This window comes from Arvicola amphibius, chromosome 15 (genome assembly GCF_903992535.2).
Source record: "Arvicola amphibius chromosome 15, mArvAmp1.2, whole genome shotgun sequence".
Classification (NCBI taxonomy): Eukaryota; Metazoa; Chordata; class Mammalia; order Rodentia; family Cricetidae; genus Arvicola; species Arvicola amphibius.
This window is the reverse complement of record NC_052061.1, coordinates 9,311,049-9,317,676: the sequence shown is the minus strand read 5'-3', so window position 1 is coordinate 9,317,676 and position 6,628 is coordinate 9,311,049.

The window sequence follows — 6,628 nt, the reverse complement described above, 5'->3', positions numbered from 1 at the left end:
CCCAGACTGGGAAGACTTAACTGTCTAGTTGTGGCTACACTGGACCAGAGAAGCTTCCCTTGTAGAGTTAAAGGTGAAAGGTACATAATATGCTTCTTATGGATATTTTATTTCCAAGAGGAACATAGAACTACATTAAGTAAGTCCCCTTCATAATTAGCCGGATGTTATTCTACTTCCCCAATCAATGGACAGAGGGAGAGATTTTAAGTAGCACACCTGAAGGATTCCCTCTGCCTTGACGGAAACACCCTTGGGAAGAAGCTTCAACACATACTCCCAGGCACTCGACTGAGCTTTGTCTTGGAAGCTTGCAACTTCTTAGGGTCCTAAAACAGAAAAGAATTCCCCAAATTGCATGGAACTGGCCTAAGAGGCCGAGTGATAGCATTCGAGAGGATTTGGACATGCTATTGGTCCACAGGGTGAGTTTCTGCCATCATCTCTGGCCTAGCTTTTTCGCCTCCAAAGTTTTCTTTTCCAAATGTTTCCTTTTTTATATTTTGAGGACTATGCTGAAGTGGAATTTTATGCTTCAAGAAGAGAGCTGATGAATCATGGAAAGTGGAGTTGACAAAGAATCGGCATGTTTTTCACTTCGCTTTTTTTCTGCATCAACTGAATAAGATTAGTGTCTTACATGGATTATTTTTTCAATAAAAGGGAAGGCTGTGTTGGCAACAAAATTTGCAAAACAGCAACATCATAAGCTTACCTAACCATCCAGCGGAAGAGAATTTTCAACTTGAAAAACACTCTTGGTTCAGCAAACCAAGAACCCGAGTAACAATTATAACTGCAATCATTAAACAGCCACGTTTCTCTCCTATAGAGAAATTGGATCCTCTAGGGGTCTTAGAGGGAAAGGCAAGAAGCATTAGGGGAGACCTTACATAATAACCTTTCTGTAAAGCTTGGATGGCACAAATGATTTTTTTAAGACATTCAAGTCACATGTCATTAATCAGAAATGACAGTCTTTATTCACATATATTTGACTGAGCTGCATAATTTTAGACTCCAATAGGTCTAGATAAATGACCCTAAGTATTGTACTTTTTCAAATTGACAATGATTGATGATAGAGCAAAAAATCAGAATTCTGAAAAGGGAGCCTGAGGTAAACACTGAAAATCAGTCGCACAGTTTCACGGAGGAAGTTAGAAGACTTTCTTCTTCAATGCTTTTTAGTCTTCCTATCTCTGACTCCCGAATTCTCTGTTTTATCCATTAGTCATTTCCAAACCCTGTATATTATAACTCATATTTTAGTGAAAAACCGAGGTATCTTTGTCATGTTTGTTCAAAAAAGCAGGGAGAAGACTTGTCCGTCAACCTGAATGACCTAAGTTCAATCCATGGAACACACATAATGGAAGAGAGAACCAGCATCTACGAGTTGTCCTCTGACCGCCACACATGGACCATGACTGATGCGCTCATCCCCCCACATAGATGTCAAAATAGATAGACGATAGATAGATGATAGATAGATAGATAGATGATAGATAGATGATTGATAGAGACAGACAGACAGACAGACAGACAATAGATAAAAGAGTTCTCTTTTAGAGACAGAAAGAAACATGATATAAATGTCTCATTTATGGTGAGCACTCTGCAGAGATTTGATCTCTTCACTCTCACTTGTGAGTCTCTATCTCTACTGCAAAAAAGTCTCTGATGAGGACTGAGAATTGCACTAATTTCTGGGTACAGAGATACATACTTCGAAGGCAATTTGATACTGTGTCCGTTTAGCAAAATAGTAATAGCAGGTTCTGTCTCCTAGAGCCTACGAGCTCGCCAGCCATTGGATCTTGACCAGATTTATAGTACTATACATGAGCTTCTTCCCATGGAGCAGGCCCTAAATCCAGTTTTAGAAAGAGGTTGGTTACATCGTTAACTTTCATGCCATTATGGTACCCACAGGCATATCTTGCCAGGCTGGTCAAAACTGTAGCTCACAGGATTCACAGCTCGGTGAGACTACTGATAACTTTTCATCACTAGGAGTCCCCTTTGCACTCTCCAGGGTTATGAAAGCTAGTGAGTAGATGGGAATTTTTTTTTTTTAAATAATTTGATTTCTTCATGTCCTCTGACCAGAGTATATGCTGTCTTCATAGACAGGGTCTTAAAAAAATTCTTGTGGGCAACCCAAAACCAATACAAAAGCCCTGGTTTTTGCAAAACCCTGATTTGTTCTCAGGTCCTTTGGGACTCCTCTGACAAACAATTCAAAGGGAGGTATCTCAAAACTGGCACTGGGGTTTTGTTTGATAAAACGAAACTATGGCTTTGGGGAGGATTGATTACAAAAGTACACCCATATTCTACTGTCCCACTTAGGAAATTCTGCTTGGGAGACACATGGATGATTTCACTATTTCCTAAGAAAGTGGAAGTACTCACTGCCTTCCAAAAGCAGCCATTTTAAAAATGTACACAACACCCAAGGCACAGATGCACCGGAAAGCTTACAAATGGAACTGTAACATTGCATGTTGCTAGAGGAAGTTGGGGAAGACACTTCTAGGAACTGGGGCACATGTGTTCAATCTTAGATGATGAAGAGACCTAACAGAAGAGTGGGACAGACAGGAAATCAGACTGAAGAAGGAAGGAAAGAAGGAAGGAAGGGAGGGAGGGAGAGGAGGGAGGGTGGAGGGGAGGAGGGAGAGAGGAGGAGAGGGAGGGGGGAGGGGGGGAGGGAGGGAGGAATGGAGGGGGGAAGGGAGGGAGGGAGGGGGGGAGGAAGGGAGGGAGGGAGGGAGGGAGGAGGGGGGGGGGGGGGGGGGGAAGGAGGGGGGGAGGAAGGGAGGGAGGGAGGGGGGGAGGAAGGAAGGAAGGGAGGGAGGGGGGAAGGGAGGGAGGGGGGGGGAGGAAGGGAGGGAGGGAGGGAGGGGGAGAGGAAGGGAGGGAGGGAGGGGGGAAGGGAGGGAGGGAGGGGGAAGGAAGGGAGGGAGGGAGGGGGAGAGGAAGGGAGGGAGGGAGGGGAAAGGAGAGATGTATTTTCTTATTGTGAGGGGAAAGCTAACACTGTGGATAGAAAGACTGATGCTGGAGCTGATGACTTCAACATTCAAGTTAGCTCAGGTCAAAGGTCACACCACGAAATGCCTTACTTTGTTAGCTCAAAGGCAAACAGCAACCATCTCTAATAGGAGACAGATTTAGGCATAATTTCATCACAGTGGTAGAAACATCAGGAAGGTTTTGATGTTTTCACAACTCTCAGTGAGAGATGGACCTAGTAGCATGGTCTTGTGATGTCTGCCACTCAGAGGCTGAGTCAGGAGGATTGCAAATTCAAGGTTGGCCAAGGCCATAGAGATAGCTCAAAGGGAGCTTAGGCAACTTAGTGAGATCCTATCTAGGGTTAATAGGGTTGAGGATTCAGCTCAGGGATAGATAAACTTGTCTGGCATGCCTAGGCTCTGGAATAAATCCTCTGTATTCAAAACCAATTTATAGGCAGAAAACCTCTGTGGTATTTTGTGGGAAGTTTGATGACCCTTTTATGGGGAAAGGAAGGATGACCCTGGCTAAGACTCCTAGCAATAGTGGAGAGGGTGCCTAAACTGGCCTTCCCCTGTGATCAAATAGGTAAATAACCTGTCATCACAGAGCCTTGATCCAATAACTGATGGCAACAGAATTCACAGCCAAGCACCAAGTCAAGCTCTGGGAGTCCAGTCGAGGAGGGGGAGGAGGGATTATATGAGCTAGGGGCGGGTCAAGGCCAAGATGAGGAAATCTACAGAGAACTGAACCAAGCTTGTGGGATCTCATGAACTCTAGATCGACAGCTGTGGAACCTGCATGGGACCCAACTAGGCCCTCTGCGTGTGGGAGACAATTGTGTAGCTTGGTCTCTTTGAGGGGCCCCTTGCAGTGAGATCAGGATCTATCCCTAGTGCATGAACTGGCTTTTTGGAGCACATTCCCTATGGTAGGATGCCTTGCTCAGCCTTGATGCAGGGGGAGGGTATTGGTCCTGATTCAACTGAAAGTACCAGGCTTTGTAGACACCCCATGGGAGGCCTTATGCTTTTGGAGGGGTGGTTGGGGCTGGGCGGAAGGGAGGGATGCAGGCGGGGACAGGAGGATGGTTGGGAGGGGAAATTATGACTGGTATGTAAAGTTAATAAAGAAAATAAAGAAAACTGCTAAGGAGAGAGGGAGGGACAGAGAGAAAGTGGGAGGGAGGAAGGGAGGGAGGGAGGGAGGAAACAGGACAAGATGGTAACACACCTGACAGTAGCTTCACACAACTAGAGCGGATATCGAGATCCACTGGCAAATTGACACTGAACTGGGCCTGCTTGAGGTTCAGTTCCTAAGTACTTGGGAGACTTAATAGGAGGTTAACAAACTACAGCTGCCACAATGCTGGTGAGCCCTGGCAGAGCTGCTATGGAGATGCGAGCATTGCCTAATAAAGGACTCACTCTTGCTGATTTATAGCCAGCTAATTACCTGACAAATACCCAGGCTGTGTGCCCCCCCTGCTGTAGAGCAGGATGTCAATATAAGGTGGGACGAAAGGAGGTCGCTGGATGAAGGATTGAAAAGGTCTGATACCTTCCCATGGACACTGGTACTCTGAATCAGATTGTCGTGGACAGCCTGGAGTCACTGTAAGTCACGTCCAAACGGTTATTTTTAAGGACATCTAGAGTGACTCAGAATGTCATTCACATGCCAGATGTCGGGAACTTGGGACCAGAGCAAAGAAAAGAAGGCATGTCAGAGCTGTGGAAATCCAAGGATGAGACAGTTCTTTGCCCACAGCCTCTACTCTGGGGCTCTAAAAGGCCCATGAGCACCAAATGTCCAGTTGGGAATGCTCTGCTTGTCACGTTTCCTATCAGTTTGGGGACCAGTGAGTTGCAAAGCTCTGAATGCTCAACACTGAGGTGATAAAAGACCATCCAACTGACACAACCTGCCTCGCTGCAGGAGGCAGAAGCTATCAGCTAGGGCCTAAGCATTAGGAGACCAGGAATGAAAACAGGCCAACCCTGTGTTCAAGGAAAAACATGTGCTACCTGCTAAATGTTCTTGACCCAGCTGTCAAACAGTTTATACACATATCACCCTTACAAATAAGTCTCACACCCCAAGATGGACATTTATGCACCAAGGGGGTACTGAGCAAAACAGCCCAAGGCAACAGCTAATCCTAGCAACTAGACTAATAGAAAAACAAGGGACATTAGACATAACAGGTCACAGATGTCTACAAAAGTCATGGCTCCTGTTGGTTAACTTTTGTGAAGAATCAGGTCCCCACGCTGATGCCATGTTTCTCCTCCCCCATATGGCTCAACAAAGCTGACCTCACCCCAGCCAGCTAGTGGCTTCATTCAGTTGCCTCATCGTGGCCTTGCCATGTTCATAGACCACTTCGTCTAGTCTCTGATTTCAATATGTAATGCTTTGGCTAGAGACTCGACAATGTTTTTTTTTTTTTTTGTTTTTTTTTTTTTGTTTTTTCGAGACAGGGTTTCCCTGTAGTTTCTAGAGCCTGTCCTGGAACTAGCTCTTGTAGACCAGGCTGGCCTCGAACTCATAGATCTGCCTGCCTCTGCCTCCCGAGTGCTGGGATTAAAGGCGTGCGCCACCACCGCCCGGCTACTTGACAATGTTTTTAAAGTTAGTGTATTATTGTAAGTAACAGAAACCAACTCTAGTAAGTTTATGAAAGCTTTTGTTTTTCAGTTCTGGGAACTGAACTCGGAGCCTTGAAGAGGCTAGGTAAATTCTCTGCTTTCCTGCCAACTCTGGGAAAGAGAAGTCCCTGCTAAGGGAATTCAGTAGGGTTCTATGGAAGGAAGAATTGTCTCCTATAATGGACCCGAGAAGGAAGAACTAAGCCTGCTGCAAAGATGCCATGGTGGAGATTGTCAGGCCATCTCTAATGAGTGTTTTCCAAATCAACACGATGGCAACAGTCATCCTGGGATGCTTGGTGAAGCATTGATTCCTGAGTCATACCCACGGATCCTGAGTTTGGGGAGGAGAAGCCTTGAATTTATATACTTAATTGGAAAGATCAGAACCATTACAGATAGTAATGGCATTAACTTCCTTCCACTGGAAGTAAGTCTCTGTTTCAACTGGAAAACCCTAGGGCGGGCCAACCTGATTGGCTCACTCGGAGACAATTGTCTGTCCTGAGATTGTCAGCTTGAGTTGGGAGAGCTACATTGAAGAATACTGTCCATGTGTCAGGAGCCAGTCCTAGAGAGAGAAAAGCTACCAAGAGTACAAGACCATTGCTGTGTATTGTTGTCTATTGTTAATAAACAAGCCAAAACTATGTAGATTTCATTGTCCAGTTCTTAAAACTCTCCTGAGGTTCAGAAGTACCGTATCAATCATTTTTTAAAAATTAGGAAACGTGGCTTTTCTGCAAAATTGGAAGGAGTCCCCCAGAACAGATCCAACCTGGATCTGGAGTTTGCACAGAGCAAGTGTAAAGCAGCCAACTGCCTCCCAGAGACAAATGCTGCATGCTCTCCCCAGCTGCCAGGGGCTACTCTTTCTCCCAGCCACAGACTGTACCCTGACATGTCCCAAACTGGCGGTGTGTCCCCCACCCCACACCACACACACA